The sequence below is a fragment of the Lissotriton vulgaris genome, chromosome 10, assembly GCF_964263255.1.
Source record: "Lissotriton vulgaris chromosome 10, aLisVul1.2, whole genome shotgun sequence".
In the NCBI taxonomy this organism is placed as follows: domain Eukaryota; kingdom Metazoa; phylum Chordata; class Amphibia; order Caudata; family Salamandridae; genus Lissotriton; species Lissotriton vulgaris.
Genome location: NC_141698.1, coordinates 535,943,280 through 535,965,765, shown reverse-complemented (window position 1 = coordinate 535,965,765; position 22,486 = coordinate 535,943,280). Strand labels below are relative to the sequence as shown.

General features: G+C 47.4%; 40 non-coding genes across 40 annotated transcripts; all 40 read right to left on the bottom strand.

Moving 5' to 3' along the window:
* Positions 1–250: 250 nt before the first annotated feature.
* TRNAV-AAC (transfer RNA valine (anticodon AAC)) lies at positions 251–323 on the bottom strand. Its single transcript has one exon. It is a non-coding gene; the product is annotated as a tRNA-Val (tRNA).
* A 385-nt stretch (positions 324–708) lies between these two features.
* On the bottom strand, positions 709–780 carry TRNAP-AGG (transfer RNA proline (anticodon AGG)). Its single transcript has one exon. It is a non-coding gene; the product is annotated as a tRNA-Pro (tRNA).
* Positions 781–1,185: 405 nt separating this feature from the next.
* On the bottom strand, positions 1,186–1,258 carry TRNAV-UAC (transfer RNA valine (anticodon UAC)). The gene has a single exon. It is a non-coding gene; the product is annotated as a tRNA-Val (tRNA).
* Positions 1,259–1,643: 385 nt separating this feature from the next.
* On the bottom strand, positions 1,644–1,715 carry TRNAP-CGG (transfer RNA proline (anticodon CGG)). The gene has a single exon. It is a non-coding gene; the product is annotated as a tRNA-Pro (tRNA).
* Positions 1,716–2,647: 932 nt separating this feature from the next.
* Positions 2,648–2,759, bottom strand: TRNAL-CAA (transfer RNA leucine (anticodon CAA)). Its single transcript has 2 exons — positions 2,722–2,759; positions 2,648–2,693 (listed from the first exon to the last, which is right to left on the bottom strand). It is a non-coding gene; the product is annotated as a tRNA-Leu (tRNA).
* Positions 2,760–3,052: 293 nt separating this feature from the next.
* On the bottom strand, positions 3,053–3,125 carry TRNAV-AAC (transfer RNA valine (anticodon AAC)). The gene has a single exon. It is a non-coding gene; the product is annotated as a tRNA-Val (tRNA).
* A 385-nt stretch (positions 3,126–3,510) lies between these two features.
* TRNAP-AGG (transfer RNA proline (anticodon AGG)) lies at positions 3,511–3,582 on the bottom strand. Its single transcript has one exon. It is a non-coding gene; the product is annotated as a tRNA-Pro (tRNA).
* Positions 3,583–3,987: 405 nt separating this feature from the next.
* TRNAV-UAC (transfer RNA valine (anticodon UAC)) lies at positions 3,988–4,060 on the bottom strand. Its single transcript has one exon. It is a non-coding gene; the product is annotated as a tRNA-Val (tRNA).
* Positions 4,061–4,445: 385 nt separating this feature from the next.
* TRNAP-CGG (transfer RNA proline (anticodon CGG)) lies at positions 4,446–4,517 on the bottom strand. The gene has a single exon. It is a non-coding gene; the product is annotated as a tRNA-Pro (tRNA).
* Positions 4,518–5,449: 932 nt separating this feature from the next.
* TRNAL-CAA (transfer RNA leucine (anticodon CAA)) lies at positions 5,450–5,561 on the bottom strand. Its single transcript has 2 exons — positions 5,524–5,561; positions 5,450–5,495 (listed from the first exon to the last, which is right to left on the bottom strand). It is a non-coding gene; the product is annotated as a tRNA-Leu (tRNA).
* Positions 5,562–5,854: 293 nt separating this feature from the next.
* Positions 5,855–5,927, bottom strand: TRNAV-AAC (transfer RNA valine (anticodon AAC)). Its single transcript has one exon. It is a non-coding gene; the product is annotated as a tRNA-Val (tRNA).
* Positions 5,928–6,312: 385 nt separating this feature from the next.
* On the bottom strand, positions 6,313–6,384 carry TRNAP-AGG (transfer RNA proline (anticodon AGG)). Its single transcript has one exon. It is a non-coding gene; the product is annotated as a tRNA-Pro (tRNA).
* A 405-nt stretch (positions 6,385–6,789) lies between these two features.
* TRNAV-UAC (transfer RNA valine (anticodon UAC)) lies at positions 6,790–6,862 on the bottom strand. The gene has a single exon. It is a non-coding gene; the product is annotated as a tRNA-Val (tRNA).
* Positions 6,863–7,247: 385 nt separating this feature from the next.
* On the bottom strand, positions 7,248–7,319 carry TRNAP-CGG (transfer RNA proline (anticodon CGG)). The gene has a single exon. It is a non-coding gene; the product is annotated as a tRNA-Pro (tRNA).
* A 932-nt stretch (positions 7,320–8,251) lies between these two features.
* Positions 8,252–8,363, bottom strand: TRNAL-CAA (transfer RNA leucine (anticodon CAA)). The gene is made up of 2 exons: positions 8,326–8,363; positions 8,252–8,297 (listed from the first exon to the last, which is right to left on the bottom strand). It is a non-coding gene; the product is annotated as a tRNA-Leu (tRNA).
* Positions 8,364–8,656: 293 nt separating this feature from the next.
* TRNAV-AAC (transfer RNA valine (anticodon AAC)) lies at positions 8,657–8,729 on the bottom strand. The gene has a single exon. It is a non-coding gene; the product is annotated as a tRNA-Val (tRNA).
* A 385-nt stretch (positions 8,730–9,114) lies between these two features.
* On the bottom strand, positions 9,115–9,186 carry TRNAP-AGG (transfer RNA proline (anticodon AGG)). Its single transcript has one exon. It is a non-coding gene; the product is annotated as a tRNA-Pro (tRNA).
* Positions 9,187–9,591: 405 nt separating this feature from the next.
* Positions 9,592–9,664, bottom strand: TRNAV-UAC (transfer RNA valine (anticodon UAC)). Its single transcript has one exon. It is a non-coding gene; the product is annotated as a tRNA-Val (tRNA).
* A 385-nt stretch (positions 9,665–10,049) lies between these two features.
* TRNAP-CGG (transfer RNA proline (anticodon CGG)) lies at positions 10,050–10,121 on the bottom strand. Its single transcript has one exon. It is a non-coding gene; the product is annotated as a tRNA-Pro (tRNA).
* Positions 10,122–11,053: 932 nt separating this feature from the next.
* On the bottom strand, positions 11,054–11,165 carry TRNAL-CAA (transfer RNA leucine (anticodon CAA)). The gene is made up of 2 exons: positions 11,128–11,165; positions 11,054–11,099 (listed from the first exon to the last, which is right to left on the bottom strand). It is a non-coding gene; the product is annotated as a tRNA-Leu (tRNA).
* Positions 11,166–11,458: 293 nt separating this feature from the next.
* TRNAV-AAC (transfer RNA valine (anticodon AAC)) lies at positions 11,459–11,531 on the bottom strand. Its single transcript has one exon. It is a non-coding gene; the product is annotated as a tRNA-Val (tRNA).
* A 385-nt stretch (positions 11,532–11,916) lies between these two features.
* On the bottom strand, positions 11,917–11,988 carry TRNAP-AGG (transfer RNA proline (anticodon AGG)). The gene has a single exon. It is a non-coding gene; the product is annotated as a tRNA-Pro (tRNA).
* A 405-nt stretch (positions 11,989–12,393) lies between these two features.
* Positions 12,394–12,466, bottom strand: TRNAV-UAC (transfer RNA valine (anticodon UAC)). Its single transcript has one exon. It is a non-coding gene; the product is annotated as a tRNA-Val (tRNA).
* A 385-nt stretch (positions 12,467–12,851) lies between these two features.
* On the bottom strand, positions 12,852–12,923 carry TRNAP-CGG (transfer RNA proline (anticodon CGG)). Its single transcript has one exon. It is a non-coding gene; the product is annotated as a tRNA-Pro (tRNA).
* Positions 12,924–13,855: 932 nt separating this feature from the next.
* Positions 13,856–13,967, bottom strand: TRNAL-CAA (transfer RNA leucine (anticodon CAA)). Its single transcript has 2 exons — positions 13,930–13,967; positions 13,856–13,901 (listed from the first exon to the last, which is right to left on the bottom strand). It is a non-coding gene; the product is annotated as a tRNA-Leu (tRNA).
* Positions 13,968–14,260: 293 nt separating this feature from the next.
* Positions 14,261–14,333, bottom strand: TRNAV-AAC (transfer RNA valine (anticodon AAC)). The gene has a single exon. It is a non-coding gene; the product is annotated as a tRNA-Val (tRNA).
* A 385-nt stretch (positions 14,334–14,718) lies between these two features.
* On the bottom strand, positions 14,719–14,790 carry TRNAP-AGG (transfer RNA proline (anticodon AGG)). The gene has a single exon. It is a non-coding gene; the product is annotated as a tRNA-Pro (tRNA).
* A 405-nt stretch (positions 14,791–15,195) lies between these two features.
* On the bottom strand, positions 15,196–15,268 carry TRNAV-UAC (transfer RNA valine (anticodon UAC)). The gene has a single exon. It is a non-coding gene; the product is annotated as a tRNA-Val (tRNA).
* Positions 15,269–15,653: 385 nt separating this feature from the next.
* TRNAP-CGG (transfer RNA proline (anticodon CGG)) lies at positions 15,654–15,725 on the bottom strand. Its single transcript has one exon. It is a non-coding gene; the product is annotated as a tRNA-Pro (tRNA).
* A 932-nt stretch (positions 15,726–16,657) lies between these two features.
* On the bottom strand, positions 16,658–16,769 carry TRNAL-CAA (transfer RNA leucine (anticodon CAA)). The gene is made up of 2 exons: positions 16,732–16,769; positions 16,658–16,703 (listed from the first exon to the last, which is right to left on the bottom strand). It is a non-coding gene; the product is annotated as a tRNA-Leu (tRNA).
* A 293-nt stretch (positions 16,770–17,062) lies between these two features.
* On the bottom strand, positions 17,063–17,135 carry TRNAV-AAC (transfer RNA valine (anticodon AAC)). The gene has a single exon. It is a non-coding gene; the product is annotated as a tRNA-Val (tRNA).
* Positions 17,136–17,520: 385 nt separating this feature from the next.
* On the bottom strand, positions 17,521–17,592 carry TRNAP-AGG (transfer RNA proline (anticodon AGG)). The gene has a single exon. It is a non-coding gene; the product is annotated as a tRNA-Pro (tRNA).
* A 405-nt stretch (positions 17,593–17,997) lies between these two features.
* Positions 17,998–18,070, bottom strand: TRNAV-UAC (transfer RNA valine (anticodon UAC)). The gene has a single exon. It is a non-coding gene; the product is annotated as a tRNA-Val (tRNA).
* A 385-nt stretch (positions 18,071–18,455) lies between these two features.
* Positions 18,456–18,527, bottom strand: TRNAP-CGG (transfer RNA proline (anticodon CGG)). Its single transcript has one exon. It is a non-coding gene; the product is annotated as a tRNA-Pro (tRNA).
* A 932-nt stretch (positions 18,528–19,459) lies between these two features.
* On the bottom strand, positions 19,460–19,571 carry TRNAL-CAA (transfer RNA leucine (anticodon CAA)). The gene is made up of 2 exons: positions 19,534–19,571; positions 19,460–19,505 (listed from the first exon to the last, which is right to left on the bottom strand). It is a non-coding gene; the product is annotated as a tRNA-Leu (tRNA).
* A 293-nt stretch (positions 19,572–19,864) lies between these two features.
* TRNAV-AAC (transfer RNA valine (anticodon AAC)) lies at positions 19,865–19,937 on the bottom strand. Its single transcript has one exon. It is a non-coding gene; the product is annotated as a tRNA-Val (tRNA).
* A 385-nt stretch (positions 19,938–20,322) lies between these two features.
* On the bottom strand, positions 20,323–20,394 carry TRNAP-AGG (transfer RNA proline (anticodon AGG)). Its single transcript has one exon. It is a non-coding gene; the product is annotated as a tRNA-Pro (tRNA).
* A 405-nt stretch (positions 20,395–20,799) lies between these two features.
* On the bottom strand, positions 20,800–20,872 carry TRNAV-UAC (transfer RNA valine (anticodon UAC)). The gene has a single exon. It is a non-coding gene; the product is annotated as a tRNA-Val (tRNA).
* A 385-nt stretch (positions 20,873–21,257) lies between these two features.
* TRNAP-CGG (transfer RNA proline (anticodon CGG)) lies at positions 21,258–21,329 on the bottom strand. Its single transcript has one exon. It is a non-coding gene; the product is annotated as a tRNA-Pro (tRNA).
* Positions 21,330–22,261: 932 nt separating this feature from the next.
* On the bottom strand, positions 22,262–22,373 carry TRNAL-CAA (transfer RNA leucine (anticodon CAA)). Its single transcript has 2 exons — positions 22,336–22,373; positions 22,262–22,307 (listed from the first exon to the last, which is right to left on the bottom strand). It is a non-coding gene; the product is annotated as a tRNA-Leu (tRNA).
* Positions 22,374–22,486: the final 113 nt, after the last annotated feature.

Here is a 22,486-nt window from a genome sequence, read left to right as displayed (position 1 = left end):
CAACGTTTCCACTTACAACGTTCACAGAAATGTCACAGGTGTAAAGGCCCCAACAATACAACATAGCTCACACAAAATAAAAATAGGCCCAAGAACAACCCCCAGATGATCGATGGAGATAACTTTGTTTCGTCTGCAAAGGTAAAAAAAAATTCTCGCGGCTCACCGTGTTCAAAGACCACCTCTTCTTAAACTTGCATTGAGATAATAAGGTTTTAGAGTGTGCACAAAAAAAGCATCCAATGCACAGTGTTTCTGCCCCGTCTCGAACCGGGGACCTTTCGCGTGTTAGGTGAACGTGATGACCACTACACTACAGAAACTACCTTGGTGCTTTCTACTGTTAGAGGAAAGTTTCTCTCAAGTCTTCACCCTACTTCTATTCTGCTGTATCAGCAGCGGCTCAGAATATGCAGAACAAGTGTGAAAACCTCAGAGATATCATCCAACATGCTTGCAATTAGACGTATTCAAAACTCACTTGTGCAGGCATCGACAGGCAAATATTTGATGCCTAAATGCCAGCGAGTACAGCTTGGGAAAGCATCACCTGGGACACACTGAGACTAAGCAGGTAGGCAGATAAAGCATGGTGATCCATTTTTCTTCTGAGGTTAGAAATATGTTGTGCAACAATGCACCCAGTATAACGAGAAATAGTCAGGCATAGTGCTTTTTTAGTAGGGTTTGTATGTTTACCTCTAAAAAGGGCTCGTCCGGGATTTGAACCCGGGACCTCTCGCACCCTAAGCGAGAATCATACCCCTAGACCAACGAGCCACGCAAGAGTCACCTCTGACACGGCTCCAGGGGTTAGTGGCAGCTAGCCAGTACATGCTGCTCTGTTCTGCAATATGATTGCTGTCTTTTCCATGACCGTCATCAAACAAGAAATTAAAAAGCCTCTGTCCTTCAGACAGTTTGTTTGCTTTAAGTGTCTGCTCGTGGTGAGGACAAGAGAAGCATTTCTTCTCTCATGCCTTGCTTTCATGAAGTAGGCCCACCCTACAGAGCAAAGTGCGAGCAAGCGAATGGCGCAAGCTATCGTCACTTCTCTTTTCGAGCTGTCACTGAGATCTCTGGAGCACACTACGTCAGGCTGGTGAGGAATAGACAGCCTCTAATATCTCAGCTTTTCTATAAAGTGAGCCAGTAAATGCAAACACTGTGAAAAACAGCAAGCTGCATTTCTGCCCGGTCTCGAACCAGGGACCTTTCGCGTGTAAGGCAAACGTGATAACCACTACACTACAGAAACAGACACTACCTCAGGAATCTTGTTGGCGTGTATTGGGTTGGAACGCACAGACTAAGGGCCAACGTCCTTGAAGCTCAAAGTTGGGCTCTCCTTACCCGGTCTCTCTTTCTTTGGAAGACAGGAATGAGGACCACTTTTTTCCCCAAGAGGCGATTTTGAAACCATATCCTGAAATGACACTAGAAAAACTCTTTGCATGTAATGTTCCTACACTGCTGGTCCAGCCCAGAAAAGCAGTTGCAAGGAAGTCCTGCACTCCTTTATCATGTCAAAAGTGGAAAATAGCGTGCAGGGTAAGGAACCTTCTCGACATACACAGCGTCTTATAGCATTGAAAAGAAGAAAGGCTCCTATATGACAAGCAGCCTGAAAACTTCCACAGGATGGGCTCGTCCGGGATTTGAACCCGGGACCTCTCGCACCCGAAGCGAGAATCATACCCCTAGACCAACGAGCCTGAGTGGCCAGGAGACATTTTGAACAATTACTGAAGCGTCTTTCAGAAAACAGCAGGGCTATTTGGCTCGTCTCCCTATAAGTGAGCCACACAAAGTCATGTTTTCTCTCAAGTTGTTGTTTTTTCACTCCAGCAAGGAAGGGGGCAGCCAATCTCCTATCGGCCAGTGAGCAGTAAAAAGGCACAGATGAGAACAGCAAGCACTTTCTGGCACTTGTACTCCTCTGCAAGTCCTGGACCCTTGCTCCATAGACTTCCACACCAGAAGCAATGAAGGGCCCACCATTTCTTGCGCCTGAGAAAGAGGTGTTTGATATTTGGATTCAAACGCGCCCGCTCAGCGCTCGATCAGGCTCGATCAGGCGAGATTTATATGAGTGGCTCACAGGCCTGAAACATTCACCTGGGAGACCCAGAGTGGCTGACTTCCCAGTATGGCCATTGTTGGGCGAGTCTCCTCCTTTCCTCCTGCCTCAATCTAGAATTGGCTGCAAATCACAAGAGGGAGTGCAATGTCCGTGTGTAGTGCCTACTACCAGCTACCTCTCTGTCTTCCTTATGTAAATTAGAATTTTCAAGGGGGGACCATTGGCAATCTGCTCCTCCCACATAACCAGGAAGCCCTGTTGAACATGTCTGCCTGTGTTGTTGCAGGGACAGTGCCTTCTCTGCCAAAAAGGTGGCAGGAGAGCCTCACAACAAATGATGGGATCAACTGCTTATTTCGAAACCCAGCAAGGCAGTTACTGTGATGGATTGCAAATGTAATGGAAGGTGTGCCTGCGGTGTCACTTTCAGAAATACATGGAATTGTGATTGAGGGCCCAGCCTGGTGGATTTCTCTTTATTTACTACAGGTTCCCGCAAATATTGTGGTGTGTGTGGGGAATGCACTGCAAAAATTAGGAAGACTTAAGGGTGTAAAAGGGACCTGTCAGAAGTGGGATTTGAACCCACGCCTACATGAGGAGACCAGAAGGCTCAGCATCACTGAAGATCAAGCTCTCTTGAGTCTGGCGCCTTAGACCACTCGGCCATCCTGACGGCTCAGGGTGTGCTTAGTTCTGACTTTTCTGTCTGCACCTGCCAACGTTTCCACTTACAACGTTCACAGAAATGTCACAGGTGTAAAGGCCCCAACAATACAACATAGCTCACACAAAATAAAAATAGGCCCAAGAACAACCCCCAGATGATCGATGGAGATAACTTTGTTTCGTCTGCAAAGGTAAAAAAAAATTCTCGCGGCTCACCGTGTTCAAAGACCACCTCTTCTTAAACTTGCATTGAGATAATAAGGTTTTAGAGTGTGCACAAAAAAAGCATCCAATGCACAGTGTTTCTGCCCCGTCTCGAACCGGGGACCTTTCGCGTGTTAGGCGAACGTGATGACCACTACACTACAGAAACTACCTTGGTGCTTTCTACTGTTAGAGGAAAGTTTCACTCAAGTCTTCACCCTACTTCTATTCTGCTGTATCAGCAGCGGCTCAGAATGTGCAGAACAAGTGTGAAAACCTCAGAGATATCATCCAACATGCTTGCAATTAGACGTATTCAAAACTCACTTGTGCAGGCATCGACAGGCAAATATCTGATGCCTAAATGCCAGCGAGTACAGCTTGGGAAAGCATCACCTGGGACACACTGAGACTAAGCAGGTAGGCAGATAAAGCATGGTGATCCATTTTTCTTCTGAGGTTAGAAATATGTTGTGCAACAATGCACCCAGTATAACGAGAAATAGTCAGGCATAGTGCTTTTTTAGTAGGGTTTGTATGTTTACCTCTAAAAAGGGCTCGTCCGGGATTTGAACCCGGGACCTCTCGCACCCTAAGCGAGAATCATACCCCTAGACCAACGAGCCACGCAAGAGTCACCTCTGACACGGCTCCAGGGGTTAGTGGCAGCTAGCCAGTACATGCTGCTCTGTTCTGCAATATGATTGCTGTCTTTTCCATGACCGTCATCAAACAAGAAATTAAAAAGCCTCTGTCCTTCAGACAGTTTGTTTGCTTTAAGTGTCTGCTCGTGGTGAGGACAAGAGAAGCATTTCTTCTCTCATGCCTTGCTTTCATGAAGTAGGCCCACCCTACAGAGCAAAGTGCGAGCAAGCGAATGGCGCAAGCTATCGTCACTTCTCTTTTCGAGCTGTCACTGAGATCTCTGGAGCACACTACGTCAGGCTGGTGAGGAATAGACAGCCTCTATTATCTCAGCTTTTCTATAAAGTGAGCCAGTAAATGCAAACACTGTGAAAAACAGCAAGCTGCATTTCTGCCCGGTCTCGAACCAGGGACCTTTCGCGTGTAAGGCGAACGTGATAACCACTACACTACAGAAACAGACACTACCTCAGGAATCTTGTTGGCGTGTATTGGGTTGGAACGCACAGACTAAGGGCCAACGTCCTTGAAGCTCAAAGTTGGGCTCTCCTTACCCGGTCTCTCTTTCTTTGGAAGACAGGAATGAGGACCACTTTTTTCCCCAAGAGGCGATTTTGAAACCATATCCTGAAATGACACTAGAAAAACTCTTTGCATGTAATGTTCCTACACTGCTGGTCCAGCCCAGAAAAGCAGTTGCAAGGAAGTCCTGCACTCCTTTATCATGTCAAAAGTGGAAAATAGCGTGCAGGGTAAGGAACCTTCTCGACATACACAGCGTCTTATAGCATTGAAAAGAAGAAAGGCTCCTATATGACAAGCAGCCTGAAAACTTCCACAGGATGGGCTCGTCCGGGATTTGAACCCGGGACCTCTCGCACCCGAAGCGAGAATCATACCCCTAGACCAACGAGCCTGAGTGGCCAGGAGACATTTTGAACAATTACTGAAGCGTCTTTCAGAAAACAGCAGGGCTATTTGGCTCGTCTCCCTATAAGTGAGCCACACAAAGTCATGTTTTCTCTCAAGTTGTTGTTTTTTCACTCCAGCAAGGAAGGGGGCAGCCAATCTCCTATCGGCCAGTGAGCAGTAAAAAGGCACAGATGAGAACAGCAAGCACTTTCTGGCACTTGTACTCCTCTGCAAGTCCTGGACCCTTGCTCCATAGACTTCCACACCAGAAGCAATGAAGGGCCCACCATTTCTTGCGCCTGAGAAAGAGGTGTTTGATATTTGGATTCAAACGCGCCCGCTCAGCGCTCGATCAGGCTCGATCAGGCGAGATTTATATGAGTGGCTCACAGGCCTGAAACATTCACCTGGGAGACCCAGAGTGGCTGACTTCCCAGTATGGCCATTGTTGGGCGAGTCTCCTCCTTTCCTCCTGCCTCAATCTAGAATTGGCTGCAAATCACAAGAGGGAGTGCAATGTCCGTGTGTAGTGCCTACTACCAGCTACCTCTCTGTCTTCCTTATGTAAATTAGAATTTTCAAGGGGGGACCATTGGCAATCTGCTCCTCCCACATAACCAGGAAGCCCTGTTGAACATGTCTGCCTGTGTTGTTGCAGGGACAGTGCCTTCTCTGCCAAAAAGGTGGCAGGAGAGCCTCACAACAAATGATGGGATCAACTGCTTATTTCGAAACCCAGCAAGGCAGTTACTGTGATGGATTGCAAATGTAATGGAAGGTGTGCCTGCGGTGTCACTTTCAGAAATACATGGAATTGTGATTGAGGGCCCAGCCTGGTGGATTTCTCTTTATTTACTACAGGTTCCCGCAAATATTGTGGTGTGTGTGGGGAATGCACTGCAAAAATTAGGAAGACTTAAGGGTGTAAAAGGGACCTGTCAGAAGTGGGATTTGAACCCACGCCTCCATGAGGAGACCAGAAGGCTCAGCATCACTGAAGATCAAGCTCTCTTGAGTCTGGCGCCTTAGACCACTCGGCCATCCTGACGGCTCAGGGTGTGCTTAGTTCTGACTTTTCTGTCTGCACCTGCCAACGTTTCCACTTACAACGTTCACAGAAATGTCACAGGTGTAAAGGCCCCAACAATACAACATAGCTCACACAAAATAAAAATAGGCCCAAGAACAACCCCCAGATGATCGATGGAGATAACTTTGTTTCGTCTGCAAAGGTAAAAAAAAATTCTCGCGGCTCACCGTGTTCAAAGACCACCTCTTCTTAAACTTGCATTGAGATAATAAGGTTTTAGAGTGTGCACAAAAAAAGCATCCAATGCACAGTGTTTCTGCCCCGTCTCGAACCGGGGACCTTTCGCGTGTTAGGCGAACGTGATGACCACTACACTACAGAAACTACCTTGGTGCTTTCTACTGTTAGAGGAAAGTTTCTCTCAAGTCTTCACCCTACTTCTATTCTGCTGTATCAGCAGCGGCTCAGAATGTGCAGAACAAGTGTGAAAACCTCAGAGATATCATCCAACATGCTTGCAATTAGACGTATTCAAAACTCACTTGTGCAGGCATCGACAGGCAAATATCTGATGCCTAAATGCCAGCGAGTACAGCTTGGGAAAGCATCACCTGGGACACACTGAGACTAAGCAGGTAGGCAGATAAAGCATGGTGATCCATTTTTCTTCTGAGGTTAGAAATATGTTGTGCAACAATGCACCCAGTATAACGAGAAATAGTCAGGCATAGTGCTTTTTTAGTAGGGTTTGTATGTTTACCTCTAAAAAGGGCTCGTCCGGGATTTGAACCCGGGACCTCTCGCACCCTAAGCGAGAATCATACCCCTAGACCAACGAGCCACGCAAGAGTCACCTCTGACACGGCTCCAGGGGTTAGTGGCAGCTAGCCAGTACATGCTGCTCTGTTCTGCAATATGATTGCTGTCTTTTCCATGACCGTCATCAAACAAGAAATTAAAAAGCCTCTGTCCTTCAGACAGTTTGTTTGCTTTAAGTGTCTGCTCGTGGTGAGGACAAGAGAAGCATTTCTTCTCTCATGCCTTGCTTTCATGAAGTAGGCCCACCCTACAGAGCAAAGTGCGAGCAAGCGAATGGCGCAAGCTATCGTCACTTCTCTTTTCGAGCTGTCACTGAGATCTCTGGAGCACACTACGTCAGGCTGGTGAGGAATAGACAGCCTCTATTATCTCAGCTTTTCTATAAAGTGAGCCAGTAAATGCAAACACTGTGAAAAACAGCAAGCTGCATTTCTGCCCGGTCTCGAACCAGGGACCTTTCGCGTGTAAGGCGAACGTGATAACCACTACACTACAGAAACAGACACTACCTCAGGAATCTTGTTGGCGTGTATTGGGTTGGAACGCACAGACTAAGGGCCAACGTCCTTGAAGCTCAAAGTTGGGCTCTCCTTACCCGGTCTCTCTTTCTTTGGAAGACAGGAATGAGGACCACTTTTTTCCCCAAGAGGCGATTTTGAAACCATATCCTGAAATGACACTAGAAAAACTCTTTGCATGTAATGTTCCTACACTGCTGGTCCAGCCCAGAAAAGCAGTTGCAAGGAAGTCCTGCACTCCTTTATCATGTCAAAAGTGGAAAATAGCGTGCAGGGTAAGGAACCTTCTCGACATACACAGCGTCTTATAGCATTGAAAAGAAGAAAGGCTCCTATATGACAAGCAGCCTGAAAACTTCCACAGGATGGGCTCGTCCGGGATTTGAACCCGGGACCTCTCGCACCCGAAGCGAGAATCATACCCCTAGACCAACGAGCCTGAGTGGCCAGGAGACATTTTGAACAATTACTGAAGCGTCTTTCAGAAAACAGCAGGGCTATTTGGCTCGTCTCCCTATAAGTGAGCCACACAAAGTCATGTTTTCTCTCAAGTTGTTGTTTTTTCACTCCAGCAAGGAAGGGGGCAGCCAATCTCCTATCGGCCAGTGAGCAGTAAAAAGGCACAGATGAGAACAGCAAGCACTTTCTGGCACTTGTACTCCTCTGCAAGTCCTGGACCCTTGCTCCATAGACTTCCACACCAGAAGCAATGAAGGGCCCACCATTTCTTGCGCCTGAGAAAGAGGTGTTTGATATTTGGATTCAAACGCGCCCGCTCAGCGCTCGATCAGGCTCGATCAGGCGAGATTTATATGAGTGGCTCACAGGCCTGAAACATTCACCTGGGAGACCCAGAGTGGCTGACTTCCCAGTATGGCCATTGTTGGGCGAGTCTCCTCCTTTCCTCCTGCCTCAATCTAGAATTGGCTGCAAATCACAAGAGGGAGTGCAATGTCCGTGTGTAGTGCCTACTACCAGCTACCTCTCTGTCTTCCTTATGTAAATTAGAATTTTCAAGGGGGGACCATTGGCAATCTGCTCCTCCCACATAACCAGGAAGCCCTGTTGAACATGTCTGCCTGTGTTGTTGCAGGGACAGTGCCTTCTCTGCCAAAAAGGTGGCAGGAGAGCCTCACAACAAATGATGGGATCAACTGCTTATTTCGAAACCCAGCAAGGCAGTTACTGTGATGGATTGCAAATGTAATGGAAGGTGTGCCTGCGGTGTCACTTTCAGAAATACATGGAATTGTGATTGAGGGCCCAGCCTGGTGGATTTCTCTTTATTTACTACAGGTTCCCGCAAATATTGTGGTGTGTGTGGGGAATGCACTGCAAAAATTAGGAAGACTTAAGGGTGTAAAAGGGACCTGTCAGAAGTGGGATTTGAACCCACGCCTCCATGAGGAGACCAGAAGGCTCAGCATCACTGAAGATCAAGCTCTCTTGAGTCTGGCGCCTTAGACCACTCGGCCATCCTGACGGCTCAGGGTGTGCTTAGTTCTGACTTTTCTGTCTGCACCTGCCAACGTTTCCACTTACAACGTTCACAGAAATGTCACAGGTGTAAAGGCCCCAACAATACAACATAGCTCACACAAAATAAAAATAGGCCCAAGAACAACCCCCAGATGATCGATGGAGATAACTTTGTTTCGTCTGCAAAGGTAAAAAAAAATTCTCGCGGCTCACCGTGTTCAAAGACCACCTCTTCTTAAACTTGCATTGAGATAATAAGGTTTTAGAGTGTGCACAAAAAAAGCATCCAATGCACAGTGTTTCTGCCCCGTCTCGAACCGGGGACCTTTCGCGTGTTAGGTGAACGTGATGACCACTACACTACAGAAACTACCTTGGTGCTTTCTACTGTTAGAGGAAAGTTTCTCTCAAGTCTTCACCCTACTTCTATTCTGCTGTATCAGCAGCGGCTCAGAATGTGCAGAACAAGTGTGAAAACCTCAGAGATATCATCCAACATGCTTGCAATTAGACGTATTCAAAACTCACTTGTGCAGGCATCGACAGGCAAATATCTGATGCCTAAATGCCAGCGAGTACAGCTTGGGAAAGCATCACCTGGGACACACTGAGACTAAGCAGGTAGGCAGATAAAGCATGGTGATCCATTTTTCTTCTGAGGTTAGAAATATGTTGTGCAACAATGCACCCAGTATAACGAGAAATAGTCAGGCATAGTGCTTTTTTAGTAGGGTTTGTATGTTTACCTCTAAAAAGGGCTCGTCCGGGATTTGAACCCGGGACCTCTCGCACCCTAAGCGAGAATCATACCCCTAGACCAACGAGCCACGCAAGAGTCACCTCTGACACGGCTCCAGGGGTTAGTGGCAGCTAGCCAGTACATGCTGCTCTGTTCTGCAATATGATTGCTGTCTTTTCCATGACCGTCATCAAACAAGAAATTAAAAAGCCTCTGTCCTTCAGACAGTTTGTTTGCTTTAAGTGTCTGCTCGTGGTGAGGACAAGAGAAGCATTTCTTCTCTCATGCCTTGCTTTCATGAAGTAGGCCCACCCTACAGAGCAAAGTGCGAGCAAGCGAATGGCGCAAGCTATCGTCACTTCTCTTTTCGAGCTGTCACTGAGATCTCTGGAGCACACTACGTCAGGCTGGTGAGGAATAGACAGCCTCTATTATCTCAGCTTTTCTATAAAGTGAGCCAGTAAATGCAAACACTGTGAAAAACAGCAAGCTGCATTTCTGCCCGGTCTCGAACCAGGGACCTTTCGCGTGTAAGGCGAACGTGATAACCACTACACTACAGAAACAGACACTACCTCAGGAATCTTGTTGGCGTGTATTGGGTTGGAACGCACAGACTAAGGGCCAACGTCCTTGAAGCTCAAAGTTGGGCTCTCCTTACCCGGTCTCTCTTTCTTTGGAAGACAGGAATGAGGACCACTTTTTTCCCCAAGAGGCGATTTTGAAACCATATCCTGAAATGACACTAGAAAAACTCTTTGCATGTAATGTTCCTACACTGCTGGTCCAGCCCAGAAAAGCAGTTGCAAGGAAGTCCTGCACTCCTTTATCATGTCAAAAGTGGAAAATAGCGTGCAGGGTAAGGAACCTTCTCGACATACACAGCGTCTTATAGCATTGAAAAGAAGAAAGGCTCCTATATGACAAGCAGCCTGAAAACTTCCACAGGATGGGCTCGTCCGGGATTTGAACCCGGGACCTCTCGCACCCGAAGCGAGAATCATACCCCTAGACCAACGAGCCTGAGTGGCCAGGAGACATTTTGAACAATTACTGAAGCGTCTTTCAGAAAACAGCAGGGCTATTTGGCTCGTCTCCCTATAAGTGAGCCACACAAAGTCATGTTTTCTCTCAAGTTGTTGTTTTTTCACTCCAGCAAGGAAGGGGGCAGCCAATCTCCTATCGGCCAGTGAGCAGTAAAAAGGCACAGATGAGAACAGCAAGCACTTTCTGGCACTTGTACTCCTCTGCAAGTCCTGGACCCTTGCTCCATAGACTTCCACACCAGAAGCAATGAAGGGCCCACCATTTCTTGCGCCTGAGAAAGAGGTGTTTGATATTTGGATTCAAACGCGCCCGCTCAGCGCTCGATCAGGCTCGATCAGGCGAGATTTATATGAGTGGCTCACAGGCCTGAAACATTCACCTGGGAGACCCAGAGTGGCTGACTTCCCAGTATGGCCATTGTTGGGCGAGTCTCCTCCTTTCCTCCTGCCTCAATCTAGAATTGGCTGCAAATCACAAGAGGGAGTGCAATGTCCGTGTGTAGTGCCTACTACCAGCTACCTCTCTGTCTTCCTTATGTAAATTAGAATTTTCAAGGGGGGACCATTGGCAATCTGCTCCTCCCACATAACCAGGAAGCCCTGTTGAACATGTCTGCCTGTGTTGTTGCAGGGACAGTGCCTTCTCTGCCAAAAAGGTGGCAGGAGAGCCTCACAACAAATGATGGGATCAACTGCTTATTTCGAAACCCAGCAAGGCAGTTACTGTGATGGATTGCAAATGTAATGGAAGGTGTGCCTGCGGTGTCACTTTCAGAAATACATGGAATTGTGATTGAGGGCCCAGCCTGGTGGATTTCTCTTTATTTACTACAGGTTCCCGCAAATATTGTGGTGTGTGTGGGGAATGCACTGCAAAAATTAGGAAGACTTAAGGGTGTAAAAGGGACCTGTCAGAAGTGGGATTTGAACCCACGCCTCCATGAGGAGACCAGAAGGCTCAGCATCACTGAAGATCAAGCTCTCTTGAGTCTGGCGCCTTAGACCACTCGGCCATCCTGACGGCTCAGGGTGTGCTTAGTTCTGACTTTTCTGTCTGCACCTGCCAACGTTTCCACTTACAACGTTCACAGAAATGTCACAGGTGTAAAGGCCCCAACAATACAACATAGCTCACACAAAATAAAAATAGGCCCAAGAACAACCCCCAGATGATCGATGGAGATAACTTTGTTTCGTCTGCAAAGGTAAAAAAAAATTCTCGCGGCTCACCGTGTTCAAAGACCACCTCTTCTTAAACTTGCATTGAGATAATAAGGTTTTAGAGTGTGCACAAAAAAAGCATCCAATGCACAGTGTTTCTGCCCCGTCTCGAACCGGGGACCTTTCGCGTGTTAGGTGAACGTGATGACCACTACACTACAGAAACTACCTTGGTGCTTTCTACTGTTAGAGGAAAGTTTCTCTCAAGTCTTCACCCTACTTCTATTCTGCTGTATCAGCAGCGGCTCAGAATGTGCAGAACAAGTGTGAAAACCTCAGAGATATCATCCAACATGCTTGCAATTAGACGTATTCAAAACTCACTTGTGCAGGCATCGACAGGCAAATATCTGATGCCTAAATGCCAGCGAGTACAGCTTGGGAAAGCATCACCTGGGACACACTGAGACTAAGCAGGTAGGCAGATAAAGCATGGTGATCCATTTTTCTTCTGAGGTTAGAAATATGTTGTGCAACAATGCACCCAGTATAACGAGAAATAGTCAGGCATAGTGCTTTTTTAGTAGGGTTTGTATGTTTACCTCTAAAAAGGGCTCGTCCGGGATTTGAACCCGGGACCTCTCGCACCCTAAGCGAGAATCATACCCCTAGACCAACGAGCCACGCAAGAGTCACCTCTGACACGGCTCCAGGGGTTAGTGGCAGCTAGCCAGTACATGCTGCTCTGTTCTGCAATATGATTGCTGTCTTTTCCATGACCGTCATCAAACAAGAAATTAAAAAGCCTCTGTCCTTCAGACAGTTTGTTTGCTTTAAGTGTCTGCTCGTGGTGAGGACAAGAGAAGCATTTCTTCTCTCATGCCTTGCTTTCATGAAGTAGGCCCACCCTACAGAGCAAAGTGCGAGCAAGCGAATGGCGCAAGCTATCGTCACTTCTCTTTTCGAGCTGTCACTGAGATCTCTGGAGCACACTACGTCAGGCTGGTGAGGAATAGACAGCCTCTATTATCTCAGCTTTTCTATAAAGTGAGCCAGTAAATGCAAACACTGTGAAAAACAGCAAGCTGCATTTCTGCCCGGTCTCGAACCAGGGACCTTTCGCGTGTAAGGCGAACGTGATAACCACTACACTACAGAAACAGACACTACCTCAGGAATCTTGTTGGCGTGTATTGGGTTGGAACGCACAGACTAAGGGCCAACGTCCTTGAAGCTCAAAGTTGGGCTCTCCTTACCCGGTCTCTCTTTCTTTGGAAGACAGGAATGAGGACCACTTTTTTCCCCAAGAGGCGATTTTGAAACCATATCCTGAAATGACACTAGAAAAACTCTTTGCATGTAATGTTCCTACACTGCTGGTCCAGCCCAGAAAAGCAGTTGCAAGGAAGTCCTGCACTCCTTTATCATGTCAAAAGTGGAAAATAGCGTGCAGGGTAAGGAACCTTCTCGACATACACAGCGTCTTATAGCATTGAAAAGAAGAAAGGCTCCTATATGACAAGCAGCCTGAAAACTTCCACAGGATGGGCTCGTCCGGGATTTGAACCCGGGACCTCTCGCACCCGAAGCGAGAATCATACCCCTAGACCAACGAGCCTGAGTGGCCAGGAGACATTTTGAACAATTACTGAAGCGTCTTTCAGAAAACAGCAGGGCTATTTGGCTCGTCTCCCTATAAGTGAGCCACACAAAGTCATGTTTTCTCTCAAGTTGTTGTTTTTTCACTCCAGCAAGGAAGGGGGCAGCCAATCTCCTATCGGCCAGTGAGCAGTAAAAAGGCACAGATGAGAACAGCAAGCACTTTCTGGCACTTGTACTCCTCTGCAAGTCCTGGACCCTTGCTCCATAGACTTCCACACCAGAAGCAATGAAGGGCCCACCATTTCTTGCGCCTGAGAAAGAGGTGTTTGATATTTGGATTCAAACGCGCCCGCTCAGCGCTCGATCAGGCTCGATCAGGCGAGATTTATATGAGTGGCTCACAGGCCTGAAACATTCACCTGGGAGACCCAGAGTGGCTGACTTCCCAGTATGGCCATTGTTGGGCGAGTCTCCTCCTTTCCTCCTGCCTCAATCTAGAATTGGCTGCAAATCACAAGAGGGAGTGCAATGTCCGTGTGTAGTGCCTACTACCAGCTACCTCTCTGTCTTCCTTATGTAAATTAGAATTTTCAAGGGGGGACCATTGGCAATCTGCTCCTCCCACATAACCAGGAAGCCCTGTTGAACATGTCTGCCTGTGTTGTTGCAGGGACAGTGCCTTCTCTGCCAAAAAGGTGGCAGGAGAGCCTCACAACAAATGATGGGATCAACTGCTTATTTCGAAACCCAGCAAGGCAGTTACTGTGATGGATTGCAAATGTAATGGAAGGTGTGCCTGCGGTGTCACTTTCAGAAATACATGGAATTGTGATTGAGGGCCCAGCCTGGTGGATTTCTCTTTATTTACTACAGGTTCCCGCAAATATTGTGGTGTGTGTGGGGAATGCACTGCAAAAATTAGGAAGACTTAAGGGTGTAAAAGGGACCTGTCAGAAGTGGGATTTGAACCCACGCCTCCATGAGGAGACCAGAAGGCTCAGCATCACTGAAGATCAAGCTCTCTTGAGTCTGGCGCCTTAGACCACTCGGCCATCCTGACGGCTCAGGGTGTGCTTAGTTCTGACTTTTCTGTCTGCACCTGCCAACGTTTCCACTTACAACGTTCACAGAAATGTCACAGGTGTAAAGGCCCCAACAATACAACATAGCTCACACAAAATAAAAATAGGCCCAAGAACAACCCCCAGATGATCGATGGAGATAACTTTGTTTCGTCTGCAAAGGTAAAAAAAAATTCTCGCGGCTCACCGTGTTCAAAGACCACCTCTTCTTAAACTTGCATTGAGATAATAAGGTTTTAGAGTGTGCACAAAAAAAGCATCCAATGCACAGTGTTTCTGCCCCGTCTCGAACCGGGGACCTTTCGCGTGTTAGGCGAACGTGATGACCACTACACTACAGAAACTACCTTGGTGCTTTCTACTGTTAGAGGAAAGTTTCTCTCAAGTCTTCACCCTACTTCTATTCTGCTGTATCAGCAGCGGCTCAGAATGTGCAGAACAAGTGTGAAAACCTCAGAGATATCATCCAACATGCTTGCAATTAGACGTATTCAAAACTCACTTGTGCAGGCATCGACAGGCAAATATCTGATGCCTAAATGCCAGCGAGTACAGCTTGGGAAAGCATCACCTGGGACACACTGAGACTAAGCAGGTAGGCAGATAAAGCATGGTGATCCATTTTTCTTCTGAGGTTAGAAATATGTTGTGCAACAATGCACCCAGTATAACGAGAAATAGTCAGGCATAGTGCTTTTTTAGTAGGGTTTGTATGTTTACCTCTAAAAAGGGCTCGTCCGGGATTTGAACCCGGGACCTCTCGCACCCTAAGCGAGAATCATACCCCTAGACCAACGAGCCACGCAAGAGTCACCTCTGACACGGCTCCAGGGGTTAGTGGCAGCTAGCCAGTACATGCTGCTCTGTTCTGCAATATGATTGCTGTCTTTTCCATGACCGTCATCAAACAAGAAATTAAAAAGCCTCTGTCCTTCAGACAGTTTGTTTGCTTTAAGTGTCTGCTCGTGGTGAGGACAAGAGAAGCATTTCTTCTCTCATGCCTTGCTTTCATGAAGTAGGCCCACCCTACAGAGCAAAGTGCGAGCAAGCGAATGGCGCAAGCTATCGTCACTTCTCTTTTCGAGCTGTCACTGAGATCTCTGGAGCACACTACGTCAGGCTGGTGAGGAATAGACAGCCTCTATTATCTCAGCTTTTCTATAAAGTGAGCCAGTAAATGCAAACACTGTGAAAAACAGCAAGCTGCATTTCTGCCCGGTCTCGAACCAGGGACCTTTCGCGTGTAAGGCGAACGTGATAACCACTACACTACAGAAACAGACACTACCTCAGGAATCTTGTTGGCGTGTATTGGGTTGGAACGCACAGACTAAGGGCCAACGTCCTTGAAGCTCAAAGTTGGGCTCTCCTTACCCGGTCTCTCTTTCTTTGGAAGACAGGAATGAGGACCACTTTTTTCCCCAAGAGGCGATTTTGAAACCATATCCTGAAATGACACTAGAAAAACTCTTTGCATGTAATGTTCCTACACTGCTGGTCCAGCCCAGAAAAGCAGTTGCAAGGAAGTCCTGCACTCCTTTATCATGTCAAAAGTGGAAAATAGCGTGCAGGGTAAGGAACCTTCTCGACATACACAGCGTCTTATAGCATTGAAAAGAAGAAAGGCTCCTATATGACAAGCAGCCTGAAAACTTCCACAGGATGGGCTCGTCCGGGATTTGAACCCGGGACCTCTCGCACCCGAAGCGAGAATCATACCCCTAGACCAACGAGCCTGAGTGGCCAGGAGACATTTTGAACAATTACTGAAGCGTCTTTCAGAAAACAGCAGGGCTATTTGGCTCGTCTCCCTATAAGTGAGCCACACAAAGTCATGTTTTCTCTCAAGTTGTTGTTTTTTCACTCCAGCAAGGAAGGGGGCAGCCAATCTCCTATCGGCCAGTGAGCAGTAAAAAGGCACAGATGAGAACAGCAAGCACTTTCTGGCACTTGTACTCCTCTGCAAGTCCTGGACCCTTGCTCCATAGACTTCCACACCAGAAGCAATGAAGGGCCCACCATTTCTTGCGCCTGAGAAAGAGGTGTTTGATATTTGGATTCAAACGCGCCCGCTCAGCGCTCGATCAGGCTCGATCAGGCGAGATTTATATGAGTGGCTCACAGGCCTGAAACATTCACCTGGGAGACCCAGAGTGGCTGACTTCCCAGTATGGCCATTGTTGGGCGAGTCTCCTCCTTTCCTCCTGCCTCAATCTAGAATTGGCTGCAAATCACAAGAGGGAGTGCAATGTCCGTGTGTAGTGCCTACTACCAGCTACCTCTCTGTCTTCCTTATGTAAATTAGAATTTTCAAGGGGGGACCATTGGCAATCTGCTCCTCCCACATAACCAGGAAGCCCTGTTGAACATGTCTGCCTGTGTTGTTGCAGGGACAGTGCCTTCTCTGCCAAAAAGGTGGCAGGAGAGCCTCACAACAAATGATGGGATCAACTGCTTATTTCGAAACCCAGCAAGGCAGTTACTGTGATGGATTGCAAATGTAATGGAAGGTGTGCCTGCGGTGTCACTTTCAGAAATACATGGAATTGTGATTGAGGGCCCAGCCTGGTGGATTTCTCTTTATTTACTACAGGTTCCCGCAAATATTGTGGTGTGTGTGGGGAATGCACTGCAAAAATTAGGAAGACTTAAGGGTGTAAAAGGGACCTGTCAGAAGTGGGATTTGAACCCACGCCTCCATGAGGAGACCAGAAGGCTCAGCATCACTGAAGATCAAGCTCTCTTGAGTCTGGCGCCTTAGACCACTCGGCCATCCTGACGGCTCAGGGTGTGCTTAGTTCTGACTTTTCTGTCTGCACCTGCCAACGTTTCCACTTACAACGTTCACAGAAATGTCACAGGTGTAAAGGCCCCAACAATACAACATAGCTCACACAAAATAAAAATAGGCCCAAGAACAACCCCCAGATGATCGATGGAGATAACTTTGTTTCGTTTGCAAAGGTAAAAAAAAATTCTCGCGGCTCACCGTGTTCAAAGACCACCTCTTCTTAAACTTGCATTGAGATAATAAGGTTTTAGAGTGTGCACAAAAAAAGCATCCAATGCACAGTGTTTCTGCCCCGTCTCGAACCGGGGACCTTTCGCGTGTTAGGCGAACGTGATGACCACTACACTACAGAAACTACCTTGGTGCTTTCTACTGTTAGAGGAAAGTTTCTCTCAAGTCTTCACCCTACTTCTATTCTGCTGTATCAGCAGCGGCTCAGAATGTGCAGAACAAGTGTGAAAACCTCAGAGATATCATCCAACATGCTTGCAATTAGACGTATTCAAAACTCACTTGTGCAGGCATCGACAGGCAAATATCTGATGCCTAAATGCCAGCGAGTACAGCTTGGGAAAGCATCACCTGGGACACACTGAGACTAAGCAGGTAGGCAGATAAAGCATGGTGATCCATTTTTCTTCTGAGGTTAGAAATATGTTGTGCAACAATGCACCCAGTATAACGAGAAATAGTCAGGCATAGTGCTTTTTTAGTAGGGTTTGTATGTTTACCTCTAAAAAGGGCTCGTCAGGGATTTGAACCCGGGACCTCTCGCACCCTAAGCGAGAATCATACCCCTAGACCAACGAGCCACGCAAGAGTCACCTCTGACACGGCTCCAGGGGTTAGTGGCAGCTAGCCAGTACATGCTGCTCTGTTCTGCAATATGATTGCTGTCTTTTCCATGACCGTCATCAAACAAGAAATTAAAAAGCCTCTGTCCTTCAGACAGTTTGTTTGCTTTAAGTGTCTGCTCGTGGTGAGGACAAGAGAAGCATTTCTTCTCTCATGCCTTGCTTTCATGAAGTAGGCCCACCCTACAGAGCAAAGTGCGAGCAAGCGAATGGCGCAAGCTATCGTCACTTCTCTTTTCGAGCTGTCACTGAGATCTCTGGAGCACACTACGTCAGGCTGGTGAGGAATAGACAGCCTCTATTATCTCAGCTTTTCTATAAAGTGAGCCAGTAAATGCAAACACTGTGAAAAACAGCAAGCTGCATTTCTGCCCGGTCTCGAACCAGGGACCTTTCGCGTGTAAGGCGAACGTGATAACCACTACACTACAGAAACAGACACTACCTCAGGAATCTTGTTGGCGTGTATTGGGTTGGAACGCACAGACTAAGGGCCAACGTCCTTGAAGCTCAAAGTTGGGCTCTCCTTACCCGGTCTCTCTTTCTTTGGAAGACAGGAATGAGGACCACTTTTTTCCCCAAGAGGCGATTTTGAAACCATATCCTGAAATGACACTAGAAAAACTCTTTGCATGTAATGTTCCTACACTGCTGGTCCAGCCCAGAAAAGCAGTTGCAAGGAAGTCCTGCACTCCTTTATCATGTCAAAAGTGGAAAATAGCGTGCAGGGTAAGGAACCTTCTCGACATACACAGCGTCTTATAGCATTGAAAAGAAGAAAGGCTCCTATATGACAAGCAGCCTGAAAACTTCCACAGGATGGGCTCGTCCGGGATTTGAACCCGGGACCTCTCGCACCCGAAGCGAGAATCATACCCCTAGACCAACGAGCCTGAGTGGCCAGGAGACATTTTGAACAATTACTGAAGCGTCTTTCAGAAAACAGCAGGGCTATTTGGCTCGTCTCCCTATAAGTGAGCCACACAAAGTCATGTTTTCTCTCAAGTTGTTGTTTTTTCACTCCAGCAAGGAAGGGGGCAGCCAATCTCCTATCGGCCAGTGAGCAGTAAAAAGGCACAGATGAGAACAGCAAGCACTTTCTGGCACTTGTACTCCTCTGCAAGTCCTGGACCCTTGCTCCATAGACTTCCACACCAGAAGCAATGAAGGGCCCACCATTTCTTGCGCCTGAGAAAGAGGTGTTTGATATTTGGATTCAAACGCGCCCGCTCAGCGCTCGATCAGGCTCGATCAGGCGAGATTTATATGAGTGGCTCACAGGCCTGAAACATTCACCTGGGAGACCCAGAGTGGCTGACTTCCCAGTATGGCCATTGTTGGGCGAGTCTCCTCCTTTCCTCCTGCCTCAATCTAGAATTGGCTGCAAATCACAAGAGGGAGTGCAATGTCCGTGTGTAGTGCCTACTACCAGCTACCTCTCTGTCTTCCTTATGTAAATTAGAATTTTCAAGGGGGGACCATTGGCAATCTGCTCCTCCCACATAACCAGGAAGCCCTGTTGAACATGTCTGCCTGTGTTGTTGCAGGGACAGTGCCTTCTCTGCCAAAAAGGTGGCAGGAGAGCCTCACAACAAATGATGGGATCAACTGCTTATTTCGAAACCCAGCAAGGCAGTTACTGTGATGGATTGCAAATGTAATGGAAGGTGTGCCTGCGGTGTCACTTTCAGAAATACATGGAATTGTGATTGAGGGCCCAGCCTGGTGGATTTCTCTTTATTTACTACAGGTTCCCGCAAATATTGTGGTGTGTGTGGGGAATGCACTGCAAAAATTAGGAAGACTTAAGGGTGTAAAAGGGACCTGTCAGAAGTGGGATTTGAACCCACGCCTCCATGAGGAGACCAGAAGGCTCAGCATCACTGAAGATCAAGCTCTCTTGAGTCTGGCGCCTTAGACCACTCGGCCATCCTGACGGCTCAGGGTGTGCTTAGTTCTGACTTTTCTGTCTGCACCTGCCAACGTTTCCACTTACAACGTTCACAGAAATGTCACAGGTGTAAAGGCCCCAACAATACAACATAGCTCACACAAAATAAAAATAGGCCCAAGAACAACCCCCAGATGATCGATGGAGATAACTTTGTTTCGTCTGCAAAGGTAAAAAAAAATTCTCGCGGCTCACCGTGTTCAAAGACCACCTCTTCTTAAACTTGCATTGAGATAATAAGGTTTTAGAGTGTGCACAAAAAAAGCATCCAATGCACAGTGTTTCTGCCCCGTCTCGAACCGGGGACCTTTCGCGTGTTAGGCGAACGTGATGACCACTACACTACAGAAACTACCTTGGTGCTTTCTACTGTTAGAGGAAAGTTTCTCTCAAGTCTTCACCCTACTTCTATTCTGCTGTATCAGCAGCGGCTCAGAATGTGCAGAACAAGTGTGAAAACCTCAGAGATATCATCCAACATGCTTGCAATTAGACGTATTCAAAACTCACTTGTGCAGGCATCGACAGGCAAATATCTGATGCCTAAATGCCAGCGAGTACAGCTTGGGAAAGCATCACCTGGGACACACTGAGACTAAGCAGGTAGGCAGATAAAGCATGGTGATCCATTTTTCTTCTGAGGTTAGAAATATGTTGTGCAACAATGCACCCAGTATAACGAGAAATAGTCAGGCATAGTGCTTTTTTAGTAGGGTTTGTATGTTTACCTCTAAAAAGGGCTCGTCAGGGATTTGAACCCGGGACCTCTCGCACCCTAAGCGAGAATCATACCCCTAGACCAACGAGCCACGCAAGAGTCACCTCTGACACGGCTCCAGGGGTTAGTGGCAGCTAGCCAGTACATGCTGCTCTGTTCTGCAATATGATTGCTGTCTTTTCCATGACCGTCATCAAACAAGAAATTAAAAAGCCTCTGTCCTTCAGACAGTTTGTTTGCTTTAAGTGTCTGCTCGTGGTGAGGACAAGAGAAGCATTTCTTCTCTCATGCCTTGCTTTCATGAAGTAGGCCCACCCTACAGAACAAAGTGCGAGCAAGCGAATGGCGCAAGCTATCGTCACTTCTCTTTTCGAGCTGTCACTGAGATCTCTGGAGCACACTACGTCAGGCTGGTGAGGAATAGACAGCCTCTATTATCTCAGCTTTTCTATAAAGTGAGCCAGTAAATGCAAACACTGTGAAAAACAGCAAGCTGCATTTCTGCCCGGTCTCGAACCAGGGACCTTTCGCGTGTAAGGCGAACGTGATAACCACTACACTACAGAAACAGACACTACCTCAGGAATCTTGTTGGCGTGTATTGGGTTGGAACGCACAGACTAAGGGCCAACGTCCTTGAAGCTCAAAGTTGGGCTCTCCTTACCCGGTCTCTCTTTCTTTGGAAGACAGGAATGAGGACCACTTTTTTCCCCAAGAGGCGATTTTGAAACCATATCCTGAAATGACACTAGAAAAACTCTTTGCATGTAATGTTCCTACACTGCTGGTCCAGCCCAGAAAAGCAGTTGCAGGGAAGTCCTGCACTCCTTTATCATGTCAAAAGTGGAAAATAGCGTGCAGGGTAAGGAACCTTCTCGACATACACAGCGTCTTATAGCATTGAAAAGAAGAAAGGCTCCTATATGACAAGCAGCCTGAAAACTTCCACAGGATGGGCTCGTCCGGGATTTGAACCCGGGACCTCTCGCACCCGAAGCGAGAATCATACCCCTAGACCAACGAGCCTGAGTGGCCAGGAGACATTTTGAACAATTACTGAAGCGTCTTTCAGAAAACAGCAGGGCTATTTGGCTCGTCTCCCTATAAGTGAGCCACACAAAGTCATGTTTTCTCTCAAGTTGTTGTTTTTTCACTCCAGCAAGGAAGGGGGCAGCCAATCTCCTATCGGCCAGTGAGCAGTAAAAAGGCACAGATGAGAACAGCAAGCACTTTCTGGCACTTGTACTCCTCTGCAAGTCCTGGACCCTTGCTCCATAGACTTCCACACCAGAAGCAATGAAGGGCCCACCATTTCTTGCGCCTGAGAAAGAGGTGTTTGATATTTGGATTCAAACGCGCCCGCTCAGCGCTCGATCAGGCTCGATCAGGCGAGATTTATATGAGTGGCTCACAGGCCTGAAACATTCACCTGGGAGACCCAGAGTGGCTGACTTCCCAGTATGGCCATTGTTGGGCGAGTCTCCTCCTTTCCTCCTGCCTCAATCTAGAATTGGCTGCAAATCACAAGAGGGAGTGCAATGTCCGTGTGTAGTGCCTACTACCAGCTACCTCTCTGTCTTCCTTATGTAAATTAGAATTTTCAAGGGGGGACCATTGGCAATCTGCTCCTCCCACATAACCAGGAAGCCCTGTTGAACATGTCTGCCTGTGTTGTTGCAGGGACAGTGCCTTCTCTGCCCAAAAGGTGGCAGGAGAGCCTCACAACAAATGATGGGATCAACTGCTTATTTCGAAACCCAGCAAGGCAGTTACTGTGATGGATTGCAAATGTAATGGAAGGTGTGCCTGCGGTGTCACTTTCAGAAATACATGGAATTGTGATTGAGGGCCCAGCCTGGTGGATTTCTCTTTATTTACTACAGGTTCCCGCAAATATTGTGGTGTGTGTGGGGAATGCACTGCAAAAATTAGGAAGACTTAAGGGTGTAAAAGGGACCTGTCAGAAGTGGGATTTGAACCCACGCCTCCATGAGGAGACCAGAAGGCTCAGCATCACTGAAGATCAAGCTCTCTTGAGTCTGGCGCCTTAGACCACTCGGCCATCCTGACGGCTCAGGGTGTGCTTAGTTCTGACTTTTCTGTCTGCACCTGCCAACGTTTCCACTTACAACGTTCACAGAAATGTCACAGGTGTAAAGGCCCCAACAATACAACATAGCTCA